Here is a 14,297-nt window from a genome sequence, read left to right as displayed (position 1 = left end):
GAAATTGAAAGTTTTAAAAAGCAAAACTTGATTTTGCTATGCTGGCAGCTACTTACATAGCATTTATATCATATTTATAATCATTTGTATAGTGTTGTATTAGGTAATCTAGAGATGGTTCAAAGTACATGGGAGGATGTGAATAGATTATATGCAAATACTACATGATTTTATAAGGGGCTTGAGCATCTGTGGAATTTGGTTTCCAGTGGCAGGGGTAGAGGGTAAGCGGAGTTCCTAAAACAAATCCCACGTGGATGCTGAGGGACTGTATTTACCTCCTGTAACAGGAGCTCTCTTAGTAATAGATGTTTGCCTCTGTGTTACCTGCAACGAGTTGTTGTTGTGGACTGAAAGGTACTGATTATTGTTGATACTCATTTACTTCTTACAGAGGGAGTTGCACACTTTACTATTGAAAACCATAATAATAGCATATGTCAGATGCATATTTTGTGCTTGGCACTATGCTAAGTGCTTTTCCATGTGGCCCACTTCCACCATTGTTGTTTTGGCTTACTGCCTTGAGTTTAAATTTACTCTCTGTTAAATTAAATAATCGAGTTCCTAAAAAGAACTCCTTTTAATATACCTGTTTGAACACTTCCAGGATTTAGTAAACAATATCATGTTTGCTCCATTTATCTCTTGTGCTTTTTTTGTGTGTGTGAATCAATATTTTTATAGATTATACTCCATTTAAGTTTATTACAGAACAATGGCTGTATTTCCCTGTGCTGTACAGTATATCTTTGTTGCTTATTTATTTTATACATAGTAACTTTACCTTTAGTTATTACCCATCTCATACTCTGTAAATTGAAGAAGCCTGTTTTCTTTCATCTTTCCTTACATGGAAGTTGCTTTTTTTTTTCTTTCTTTACTTTTTGTAATTGCCTTTCTCTAAATCTTTTCTACCTATTTAACTGCTTCTTAGTGTGGTCAGCAAAACTGTAAGAATTGTCATGGGTTCAGAAGTTTTGTTCTTTTTGGTCTTTTGCTCATTTATATATTTGTTCAGCAAACATCGTTGGGTGTACTGTTGATGTTTAATGCATGTGTTGGGGATACAGAAATGAGTATCTGTACCCTATCCTCATAGTCAGGAGGACAAAGAATTGTGCTCTGCTGTGGTAAATGAAATTTAGGAGGTATAAAGTAAAGAGACAAGAGAAAGGAGGATATGACTGAGGAAAGAAAGTCTTAAAAGCGGAGGTAAACTAACTGGATATTGGGACATTAAGGTTGTTTAAGAGGCCAGAGGATGAGGAAGGAAATTCCAAGCAGAGGAACCAGCATGTTGAGAGGCAAAGAAATATGAAACAGCACTACCGCATTGCCAGTAGTTCAGTGTTAGCCAGTAGATACAGACTGGAGAGGGTCTGAGATCAGAAGAGTCTGAATCCTGTTAGGTTGTTTGTACTTTATGCAGTAGACAGTGAGGAGACATGACAGAAACTAGAAACATGGGAATACTTGATGGTACCTGCTTCAGAAAGACCGCCCTGGGAGGGCGTTGTGGTGGGTAGACTAGTGAGGGAAAGTAAATCAGATAAGAATTTACTATAGTAGCTTAGAAAGAAGTGATAACCAAGCCTTGGTACCAAGAATGGACATGGAGAAGTGACTGAGTCGAGATAGTTTAGGACAGAGTTGGTGGGACTTGATGATCCTCTTAGATGCCCTTGGAGAGGAAGAGGACTCCTGAGTTCTTGGCTTGTTCTTGTTCCCAGTTGCTGGGTGTTGTCACTCACTGAAAGAGAATACCATGGTTTTTTTCAAAGGTAAGAATGTAATTTTGGTGTGTTTGTATTAGTCCTTGGGCTTCCCTGGTAGCCCAGATGGTAAAGAATCTGCTGGCAGTGCAGGAGACCTGGGTTTGATCCCTGGGTTGGGAAGATCCCCTGGAGAAGGGAATGGGCACCCACTCCAATATTCTTGCCTGGAGTATTCCATGGACAGAGGAGCCTGGTGGACTACAGCCCGTGGGGTCGCAAAGAGTCAGATGTGCCTGAGTGACTAATCTGTTAGTCTTTATGTCTACAGTAGCATATTTAAATAATCAATTATTTTGGGGATCTCTTCTGTGAAGAACCCTGTCAGAGATTCTGGGGTAATGTCATGAGGTATCAACATGTATTGGGATGACTTTTTATTAGGTGAAACTAGTCCACAACCATTGTACTTTAATTACTATGTGGATTGCTTAATTTTCCTGTAGGCTTTCTACTTTTAACTTGCCTAAATCAAAGGCTAATAGTCTTATGCTCATTCACATGGCTTAAGCCCTTTTCTCAGTTTATCCTGCGCTGTTTGAAATATTACTCTGTATTGTCTTCTGTGTCATTTATGAAAGTACCAGGAACTGTCCCAAACATTTTATTGTGGAAAACATATGGAAACATCCAACTTCTTGTTCCTTATTTAATTTTTTAGACCAGTTCTCCATATATGATACAAAATTATTCCAAATTCTATTTTAAAAATTCTATAGAGAAACTTTGTTAAAAATTTTTGTAATTCTAACTAAATTATATTTCTTGAGTTTCTCCCTTCATGGAATCCGTGTGGCCATTCTAACAGCACGTTTGGGAAAAACTTTGTTGATACTTAGCCATCTTAAGTCAGGTTGGAGGTGTGAGGAACTCTCAGTTACCAGCCATGAGCCAACGAACTCTACTTTCACTGGGTAAAAGGAATTTATAGTGCTATGATCAAGATGTCAAGTGGGTGGTGGTGGTAGTTTTAGATCTGGGAAGGCATCACATCTCTAGGCCTTTTGGCCTTTCCTGTGTAAGAACAGCCTTCTCTCATTTTTTATAGACTGAGAGTTTTCTGATCACCTGGATGGAGGCATGCATACTAAGTTGCTCTCTGTGTAATCCCATGGACTGTAGCCTGCCAGGCTCCTCTGTCCATGGGATTCTCCAGGCAAGAATACTGAAGTGGGTTGCCATTTCCTCCTCCAGGGGATCTTCCCGACACAGGGATCGAACCCATGTCTCTTATGTCTCTTGCATTGGCCACCTGGGAAGCCCAATCACCTGTACACAGCTCCTTAATTTGATGACTTAGTTCTAAGATCCATCTGAAAACTAAAAACTATTGGCTAAAATTTCTAAAATCTGGTTCTATGATAATAACTATTGAAATGACTTACATATGCCCACCCATATTAATCAAATTCATTGACTTCTGTGAAAGCACTAATGGCAAAACAATGGCAAGCTGACCATTTGAATCAAAACCTGTCTGTTCATTTGACAAGTGTCTGATAGGTTCATTGCCACAGGACTTTAAACTAGACACACTGGCTTGCTTACCTGTGAAATAGGCTCCGTTCAGTTTCTGAAAAGGGACAGTGCTTTTTTGTATACTTTTTTGTTCCTTTGGGACAGTACTTTTTTGTATACTATTAAATCCTAAAAATAGTTTATTGATTAGTTGTACTGTGGGACTAATTTGATAATAAAAGGCTCCTATTAACGTTATAACTAAATACAGAAATAATACAAAGGACTTGAGAAAAATTCAAATAAGATTTTCCCATGGGTAAAATTTTGTTTTACCTTTTCCCATATTGATCAGTCTTTTGGAATGTAATACTGATGACTTCCACAATTTATTAGTGTTTTTGCTTTCTTCCCTCAGCATTGATAGAATCCATATTTTGGGTGAGTGAATGAGGAACATGTTTAAAGGATTTTACCTTGCTGAGTGATAAAAGTTACACGTGCTGGGTGTGAAAAATACAGGAAAATCACTCATAATCTTAAATTTAACCGTCATTACCATTTTAACATATCTCCTTCCAGTTTTTTTTCCCCATGCATAAAAGTATTTCTGTGTAGCTGGGATTGTGCTTGATACCATTTTATATCTTGCTTTTTAACTTTATCATAATCACTTTCCAGTCACTAAAAATTCTTATTAAAGTTTTTATTGATTAAAGGTATACTGTGATTTCCTATAGTTTATTTGCCCATTTCTGTGTTATTGAACATTTGGGGAACATTGAAAATAAAAGTGCAGGGACTTCTCTGACAGCCCAGTGGTTAAGAGTCTGTGCTTCCACTTCCTACTAGGGCTGCAGGTTCAATCCCTAGTCAGGGAACTAAGATCCTTGCATGCTCTATGATGCAGCCAAAAAGAAAGTGGTGAACTTAACTTTTTTTTAATGTTTCTGGGAATATCCTTATCATTCCTAGAAGTACAGTAGTTAAGATTATGAACATTAAGAAAAAAAAAACTTTGAAAAAATTTAAACATACACAAAATAAATAATAGTGGATGTACTCCCCTATACCCATCCCCGCCTGCAGTGATTATCAACATATGGAGCTCTCTCATCCATATCCTCCGCTCCCTCAGAATTATTTTAAATTAAATCCCAGATACTTTTATTTGAGTAATTTATTTCGTCTGTAACATACTTCAGTCATGTATATCTGAATTTTTAGTAAAACTTATTATTTGTGATGTATAAAGCACTTACAGAAAAGAACATAAAACACATTTCTAGTCCAGCGCGTAATCACAGAATGAATCCTCTTGTAACAATCACTCATCAAGATTTGGAGTTGCTGTCACCTCAGAAGTTTGCTCATGCCCCTCCCAAACACTAACTCTTTTTTCTTTTCCAGTGGAGACTTCTAGTGCTTTCATGTAGTTTTACTTGATTTTGAACTTTGAAATGTGTATTCTGTGTCTGGCTTGTTGCACTCAACATTTGGAGATTTATCTATGTTGCTCCATAATATGGAGGCTTTAAAAGTATATAACTATTGTCTCAGTAAATGAACAGCTTCTTAATGTCTTCATTGTTCAGATTTTCCTAATGACTCTCTCTCACTTTTTTTTTTTAAATGATTGGTTTGTTTGAATCATGAGTCAGATAAGGTCCATCCACATGTTGTGTATGGTTGATGTGTTTAAAGTCTCAACCTGTAAGTCACTGTTTCCCCCTTTTCTTTTTCTTTTCTTGTAGAAAGATCTGGTTACTTGTCCTATAGAATTTCCTACTTTGTGGATTGTGCTGATTTCATAGCCATGTTATTTTTTATATTGATATATATTAATATTTAAAATACAATAAAATACACAAGTCTTACCTTGAATTTGGTGAGTTTTGACAGTGTAACATTCCTGTCTTCCTGGAAAATTCCCTTGTGTCCCTTTGTCTTTAGTGTCCTCTTCCATCCCTGTATCTGACTTCTGTCACCATAGACTAAATTTGCCAGTCTCCATAGATACAGAGTCATAGCATTTGCTCTTCCCTGAGGGGCTTCTTTCACTTAACATTATGTGTTTGAGATTTGTCCATGTGTTTCCATAGTTTTTTCCTTTTTATTCCATTGTGCATACATACCATAATTTGTTTATTCTTTTGATTGGACATTTAGGTGGTTTTGTTTTTGGCTCTTGCGAATAAGGCTGTGGTAAATATCCTTGTAAGTGTTGTTATGGACACGTTTTCATGTTTTCTTGAGAAAATACAAAGGAGTAGTTGCTGGGTCATAGGGTAAATGTATATGTACCTTTAAAGTGCTGTCCCATTTTATGCTTCTGCCACCAGTGTATGAGATCTTCACTTTGCTCCATATCTTTGCCAACATTTTTTTTGTTCATGCCTTGCAGCGTTCGGGATCTTAGTTCCCCCACCAGGAATTGAACCTTTGCCCCCTGCATTGAGAGCGCAGTCTTTTAAGCACTGGACCACCAGGAAAGTCCCCTTACCAACATTTTTGACATTAGCCATTCTAATGAGTGTGAAATAGTATCTCTTGATTACAATTTGTATTTCTCTGATAACTAATCTTGTTGAGTACCTTCTCATGTGCTTATTAAGCATTTGTGTGTGGTTTTTTTTGAAAAAAGTGTCTGTTCAGTCTTTCACCACCACCACCCCCTTTTTATTGGTTTGTTCATCTTTTAATTGTTGATTTGTAGTTCTTTTTGTATTTGGATGGGGCTTCCCTGGTGGCTCAGTGGTAGAGAATCCACCTGCCCTGCCAATGCAGGAGACCTGCGTTCGATCTCTGTGTTGAGAAGAGCCCCTGGAGAAGGAAATGGCAACCCACTCAAGTATTCTTGCCTGGGAAATCCCACAGACAGAGGAGCCTGGCAGGCTGCAGTGCATTGAGTCGCAGAGAGTTGGACACAGTTACCTAAACATCTAAACAACAACAAAACAACATATATTTGGATGCAAGTCCTTTGTTAGACTTAATGTGTTGCAGATATTTTTTCCAAAAGTTTGTGACTTGTCATTTTATTTTCTTAATGGTATATTTTGGTAAACAGAATTTTTAAAATCTTTTTTTTTTTTTCCTTTGTAACACACTTTTTAAAACTTGATTTTTGAGATGACTCTTTGAAGGGGAATGTGGTAGTGTCCTCATTTTGCTCATTAGGAAGTAGAGGCCCAGAGAGGTAAAATGACTTGTCCTAAAGTTATACAACTACTAGAGCAAGCTTGGAAACCAGGTCTTTTTCCTGCAGGTTGAATTTCTTTCCGTCACACGATATTCTCCCTTTCTCATTTCCCGCTACCTGAAAATGATACTGTACTCGGCTGTTTGCTCTTCCTTAAAGCTCTGTGTCCTCTTTTACTTTGGGGCCTTTGCATATGTAATTCTGAGTTGAACACTTTTCTTCCTCTCTTGAATTTAATTTATCCTTCAGATTTCAGCTTCTCTGTTTCATCCTTTGGGAAAATTTTGACATCTCCTTCTTTTCCTGCAGGTAAGGTACCTCTTCTCCCTATTTCTTTAACAGTAGATTTTTCTGCTGTCATAGCAAATAATACCCTGATTGTCTTTCCACTTACTCTAGATTCTGAGGGCAGGAACCATTACAGTTTTATTTATCAGAATATTAATAATGTCTGGCACAAGCGAGATAATTAAAAATATAATGAATTTGATTAAATATAATTCTCTCCTTATCTACTAGTGACAGGTTGTTGTTGTTGTTGTTGTTGTTTTACTGTATACTTAACCCTGTAGTGTAGTTAACATTTTTGTGTAGTGTCAAGATGCTCCACCTGTGATTGCTGAGTACTTGAAGGATTGTAACATGTTAAAGGGAAGATTATGAAAATTTATTTTTATTCCCTACATACTGGGGAGTATTAAAACTTAATTGAATATTTGACTAGCTTTAGGGAGTTTCCTTTATCCATTTACTTTATTTTTATTCATTTATTTTTACTGTTGACAGTGTCTTAAACGAAAGTTTAAACTATATAATTGCCTGAAAGATACTACATCTGAAAAACTAATTTATACATTTCACAGCTGCTATCTTTGACATTGAACAGCAGGCATTGATTCCATCTTTTATTCCTTAAGAGTAGATAGGTTCTTAAAAAGTAATCTCTGACAGCTGTTCTATGGTTTGGTAGGAAAAAATCCTTATTTTTAGGAAATACACGCTCAAGTATTTAGGAGTAAAGGGGCACCATATATGCAACTTATTCTCAGATGGTTTGGGAGTAAGTGGGCAAAAAAATACACACCTGTGGAATGTAAATTGGTGTAGCTACTTTGGAAAACAATACGGTGGTTCCTTAAAAAACTAAAAATAGAGTTGCCATATAATCCAGCAGCCTCACTACTGGGCATATATCCAGAGAAAACTGTAATTCAAAAAGATAAATGCACCCCAGTGTTCACAGCAACACTATTTATGGTAACCAAGTCATGGAAACAACCTAAGTATCCCACTGAATGGCTAGAGAAGACGTGGTGCGTATATGCCGTGGAACACTACTCAGCCATAAGAAAGAGTGAAATAATAGGGAGCTCTCGTGATGAAGATTCAGCATTTTCACTGTTGTATCGCAGGTTCAGTCCTTGGTTGGGGAACTGAGATCCCACAAGCTGCTTGGCCTGGCAAAAAAAAAAAGAATGAAATAATGCCATTTATAGCAACATAGATGGACCTAGAGATTATCAAACAAAGTGAAATAAGTTAAGAGATACCATATGGTATCACTTACAGTGAAAGTGAAAGTCGCTCAGTTGTGTCCAACTCTTTGCAACCCCTTGGACTATACAGTCCATAGAATTCTCCAGGCCAGAATACTGGAGTGGGTAGCCTTTCCCTTCTCCAAGGGATCTTCACAACCCAGGGATCAAACCCAGGTCTCCTGCCTTGCAGGCGGATTCTTTACCAGCTGAGCCACAAGGGGAGCCCTATCACTTATACGTGGAATCTAAAATATGGCATAAATGAACTTACCTACGAAACAGAAACAGACCCACAGACACAGAAAACAGACATGGTTACCAAAAGTGAAAGGTGGTGGTGGCGGGGGATATTATTAGGCAGATACAAACTATTATATATAAAATAGATAAGCAACAAGGTCCTGCTGTGTAACACTGGAAACTATACTCAATATCCTATAGTAAATGATAATGGAAAAAGATATGAAAAAGAATGTGTGTATGTATAACTGAGTCACTTTGCTGCACATCAGAAACTAACACATTGTAAATCAACCATGCTTCAGTAAATAAATTCCATACCTATATACACACACACACACACACTTCTATATATCCACACACCCCCACTTTGCATGGTAGTATGGGACTGTAAAAATGACCCTGCAGACTGAGGCCTTGCAAGATCCTTGTCAGTGGGAAAAATTATGTGCCCTTTAAATTTTTTTGTCAAAATTAAAAATGATTTCATCATTGGTTATAAATGTATGAGAAAGTGAAAACAATAGTAAATATATGTTTTGGGGGGGCTTCCCTGGTGGCTCAGACAGTAGTAAAGAATCTGCCTGCAATGCAGAAGACCTGGGTTTGATCCCTGGGTCTGGAAGGTGTTCATTTGATACACTATAATTTAAAGCATTAGAAACATTGAATATTAAAGTGTTCTGTATCTTTCTTAAAAACTTGCCATAGCTTGAACGGTGCAGTGCTTGCCTGCTTCTAGTCATGTAACTTAAGATATGGAGCAAAGATCTTCCGGATACCGTGACTTCCAGCATTTTATCCTTTGTACTTTCAATGTCATGAATATCACCGAGAGTTCCTTTTTTGCTAATGTCTCTTTTCTCTGGGACAGCCTCATCCTTATCACCATCATCACTTTCCTTAACGTGTATGTGGAGAAGTTTGCCTGCACTAACTTCATCTGATGCATGTAACTCTGTTTTCTACACAGATTTCACTTCCAGCATTACCACTTTTTATCTCTTTCTTCATTTTTATCTCTGAAGGCCAGTTCCCTCTTTTGATTATCTATTTTTGTAAAGTTTCATGTGGGTTTATTACTGGAGACTAGGCGTCAACACAGCTACACACTGTGTGCTATTTGTGTATGAACTGAATAACATGCCCAGTGACTCATCAACAGACTTTGAAAGAAGGGGTGTGATTGGTCACTGGACACAATACACATCTGTCATTTTCATAGCCACTTTTTCAAGCGGTAAAATTTGTACTTAGGCAGCTACCCACGGTTCATATACCGTGGTACCTGAAATTTGAACTATGTTGTTGGGAGACTGATATTCAAGAATATCAGTATTCTTGATATCTGATATTCTGATATTCAAGAATCAGAATTAAATAATAGCTTCTCTGGAAATGCTGGATCTTAAACTATTGAGGACAGAGAGCCAGAGAAATAATTTCAGAAAGTAAAGTGCAAAAGGCATGTTTTAGAACCTAGTTGTCTTAAGATTTGAGTGAAATTACTGAGACCCAATGAGAGGGTGAGAAGGTACCTTGATAATCAGAGTAGGACAAAGAGCAAAGTATTGGCCTACCATTGTGCGGGAGGCAAACTATAATTGCTAGCTTTTAAAGTTTTGATGTTCTTTATGAAGTCATGAGGTCATCATTTGTAAGGAAAGGTGATAGAACAGGAAACAGAGTTTAGGAAAGGAGCTTGAAATAGCATGTGTAATATGAATTGAAGTCACTGAATACAAAATGAGCAATATTGAAATGGTGAATGGGAAAGAACCATTTATTCTCTCCTTTTTTTTTTTTTTTTTGCTGTAGAAAAAAACTTCAGGTTAATAATTGGCTATAAAAAATATTGGTTATAAACTATAGTTCCATGCTTTCTGCCCTCATTTTAGTGAGTTTAATCTATTGATTTCTTGAGTATAAGATGTTTTGTGAAAGCTTTTAAATGTAGGTAGCTTTTTTAGTTCATCTGGAATTATGTTAGTATGTTTGAAATTTCCTGAGAACCTGGCCCAGCACTAAAGTTACTTTGTAGCACTAGCAGTCAAGATTTCCTGAACCAGATATAAATATCCCATGCAAGATGGAAGTTGACACAGCTAAGATTCGTGACAGTGTCTGACATATAAGCCCAGAATATGTTGTTGTTGTTCACCTAAGTTGCCTCCGAATCTGTGACCCCATGAACTGCAGCATGCCAGACTTCCCTGTCCCTCACCATCTCCTGGAGGTTACCCAAGTTCATGTCCATTGTTTTGATGATACCATCCAGCCATCTCATCCTCTGTCACCCTCTTCTTCTGCCTTCAATCTTTCCCAGCATCAGGATCTTTTCCAGTGAGTTGGCTGTTTGCATCAGGTGTCCAAAGTATTAGAGCTTCAGCTTCAGCATCAGTCCTTCCAGTGAGTGAGTATTCAGGGTTGATTTCCTCTAAGATTGACTGGTTTGATCTCCTTATTCTTATTCTCCAGAGTATGTAATCAACTTAAAAACAATAGTGTTATGGAAGATTTGGCATATGAAAGTAGAGGTAAGTCTTGTTGGTGTTTCATCCAGGCTTAACCACAGCTCTTGTGCCATCCTGGGAAAGATCAGGTTGAAAGAGATACCTTTCACTGAATTTCAGGAGTCAGTGAACCTAGCTAAACTTGATTAAAGTAAAAAGGGAAGAGAAGTTCAAGGATCATGAGCTTCAGAGACACTGCATTGTTACCTTAAGTTAGAGATTCCTGTAGCAAGACTTTATTCTAGTGGTAATGTAAATATCGACTGAGTGTACACTTACTTAGTTTTTACTAGATCAGTTATAGTTGCTTTATATACTTGTCATTATTGCTGTCCTTTAAAAAAAAGATGTTTGGTAGATAAAACTCAAATCGTAGGGTTTTTCCTTTATCAGAAACAAATAATCCAAGCGGAGGAAGGAGAGAATGGAACAAATTGAGAAAGTACTGTTAATATATATACGTTACCATGTGTAAAATGAATAACTTGGGGTAGCTGCTGTATGACATGGGGAGCCCATCCTGGTGCTCTGACCACCTAATGGGGCAGGATAGGTGGTGGGTGGGAGAGAGGATCAAGAGGGAGGGACTGTGTGTGTGTGTGTGTGTGTGTGTGTGTGTGTGTGTGCGCGCGCGCGCGCACGCCCGTGTGCATTTAGTTACAACTAATTCAAGATGTTATCCGGCAGAAACCAACACAATGTTGTAAAGAAATTACCCTCCAGTTAAAAACAAAATAAATAATCCACACCCTGAAGTGCAGTCCAGATGAATTTATCTACTGTACTTTGCTTAGAATGAATCAAAAGAGCTGAGGTGTAGAGGCTGGTGGTCCATGGCTTATCACTTCAGTTCTACTTAAATCTGTTACGCTTTTGGTAGGTTTGGAATGCCACAACCATGTTCAATGTAGTTAGTAAGTCAGTCAAGAAATGGTCTTACAGCTTCCTTTATTGAGTCTGGTAGATAAATAAGCAAATATTTTTCTTTAACAATGGCAAAAACTAAAGAGTGTTTTCTCTTTACTCCTACATTAACTGAATATTCCCTTAGCAAGGCTGTAACTAATCTGTCAATTTGTGTCTGAATTTGCTTTAGTGTGGTTTGGGGTCCCTTCCAGATGCTGACATGGTGCGACCTTAAATAGGGTACTTCTTAACCTCTCAGAGTCTCAGTTTAGTCATTTCTAAATTAGGGGTAATAATGATACTTGCCTTTTTAGAGTTGTTTCAGGATTTAATGGGATAATGAATATACACTGCTTTGCAAACAATGAAGTTTCAATAAATGGTATCTATTATAATTTTCAGAAGTTGTTATATAACCAGCTAGTTCTATATATTTCAAATACAACTGGTTTTTAATTATACAAATAGAGTAGGAATATATTATTATATAAAGTATTATAGATAAAGAATACATTATTATGTAAAGTTAAAGTATTATAGATAAAGCTAAAGAGCCCCTAATGGCTTTAGCCTTGATCCCTTACCACAAAGGAACTATTTTATCAGTTCATGTATCCTACCATGTTGTCTTCTTTGCCTTTATACATGGATACACGCCCGCATGTACACAAATAATACACAGGTATATGTATTTTCTACTTCATAGACCAAGTATAAAAAGATTGTATTTAGTAATTTTTTAAATATTACAAGTACTAGTTATTAGAATTTATATTTTATAGTCTCAGTAATCCAAGTATATGAGCTTCCCAGGTGGTTCAGTGGTAAAGAATCTGCCTGTCGTCAACCTTTGTATTCAGCTGTCTTCAGTTGAAGGCAGTTTTCTACCTTCACAAAGTACATTTACCCCCAAACCTTTTTAGTTTGAAAAAACTCTAATACAGAAAAGTTGAAAGAGTAGATCATCTGTATATTCTTCACTTAGAGTCCCAAGTGTTTTCTAAAAATTGCCACATTATTTCTGTATATACTTTTTCAAGGCTGAATTATTTGAAAGTAATTTGCACATCATGACATATTTGTGTGTGTATGTGCTCAGTCATGTCTGACTCTTTGTGACCCCATGGACTGTAGCCCACTTGGCTTCTCCATGGAATTTTCCAGGCAAGAATACTAGAGTGGGTTGCCATTTCTTCCTGCAGGGGATCTTCCCAACCTAGGGGTAGAACCTGTGTCTCTTGTATCTCCTGCATTGGCAAACGGGTTTTTTACCAGCTGAACCACCAGGGAAGCCCACTTGGAAGCCCCTAAATATTTCAACATGTCTTTCCTAAATAAGGGTATAAACCTGATCACAAATCTGTTGTCATAACCTAAGAAAATAACAGCAGTTCCCTGTTACCTAATATTCACGTTTGCCTAAATGGCTCTTTTCTGGCTTTTTAAAACTCTGGATTCATTCCAAGTTTATGCATTCCATTTAATTATAGCTCTTCAGTCTCTTTTAATCTAGGATAGAGATTGACATACTATATAACTCATGTGTCAAGTCTGACTAACCACCTGTTTCTGTACAGCCCCCAAAGGAAGAATAGCTTTTACATTTTCCCCCTGTATTGTTTTTTTTTAATTGAGGTAAAATTCACATGAATAAATTAACCATTAACCACTTTAAAGTGTGCGGTGTATTGACATTTAATACATTCAGTGCATTCTGTCTAGTTTCAAGACATTTTAAACACCCACAAAGGAAACTCTGTACTCTTAAGCAGTGTCCCCATCAGCCCCTCCCTTCAGCTCCCGGGAAGCACTAGTTGACTATCTGTTCCTATAGAGTAGCCTATTCTGGATGTTTCATATAGATGGAATAATATGGGACCTTTTGTGTCAGGCTTCTTCCAGTCAGCATGTTTTTGAGGTTCATTCACATGGTAGCCTGTATCAATATTTCGTTCCTTTTTATGACTGAATAATATTTCCTTGATATAGGTATATCATACTTTATCTGCCCAGTGATGGATATTTGGGTTGTTTCTACCTTTTGGCTGTTTTAAATAGTGCTGCTGTGAACATTTGTGTACAAGTATTTGTTTAAATACGTGTTTTCAGTTCTTTGGCTTTTACATTTTTAAATGGTTGAAAACAATCCAAAGAACAGTATTTTATGACATATAGAAACTATATGAAATTCAGATTTCAGTATCTGTAGATGAAGCCAAGTTTATGCATTTGTGTTGTCTCTGGCTGTTTTCATGCTACTGTGGCATAGTTGAAATAGTTGTGATAGAGACCTTATGTCCCACGAAACCTAAAATATTTACTCTCTGGCCCCTTACAGTAAAAGTTTGCTGATTCTGGACAGTCCCTCTATCTTTTTTGTTTTTGTGACATAATTTTTTTTTAACTACTACGTTTTTGTTTTTAGAGCAGTTTTAGATTTGCAGAAAAATTGAACAGAAAGTACAGAGTTCCCACATACCCCCACCTTACCTCCCAGTTCCCGTTACTAACATCTTGCATTAGTGTGGTACATTTGTTATAATTGATGAACCTAAAGTGATAAAACATTATCACCCAAAGTCCGTAGTTTATATTAGGGTTTGCTCTTTGTATTTATAGTTATTTGGGTTATTATATCCATAGTTTTGCCTTTACTAGAATGTCA

The 14,297-nt window shown here is 37.1% G+C and overlaps 1 protein-coding gene and 1 long non-coding RNA gene across 13 annotated transcripts in view; both read left to right on the top strand.

The window, feature by feature from the left end:
* Positions 1 to 14,297, top strand: part of KDM2A (lysine demethylase 2A) — a 94,496-nt gene that overhangs the window by 18,237 nt on the left and 61,962 nt on the right. The gene's annotated exons all lie outside the window — the stretch shown is intronic.
* LOC145522869 (uncharacterized) lies at positions 1,882 to 7,585 on the top strand. Its single transcript, XR_014066202.1, has 2 exons — positions 1,882 to 2,853; positions 6,128 to 7,585. It is a non-coding gene; the product is annotated as an uncharacterized LOC145522869 (long non-coding RNA).

The sequence above is a fragment of the Giraffa tippelskirchi genome, chromosome 10, assembly GCF_054371585.1.
Source record: "Giraffa tippelskirchi isolate mGirTip1 chromosome 10, T2T-mGirTip1v1.2.pri, whole genome shotgun sequence".
Taxonomy (NCBI): Eukaryota; Metazoa; Chordata; class Mammalia; order Artiodactyla; family Giraffidae; genus Giraffa; species Giraffa tippelskirchi.
The sequence above is the reverse complement of the archived record's forward strand: the minus strand, read 5'-3'. Positions and strand labels throughout refer to the sequence as shown.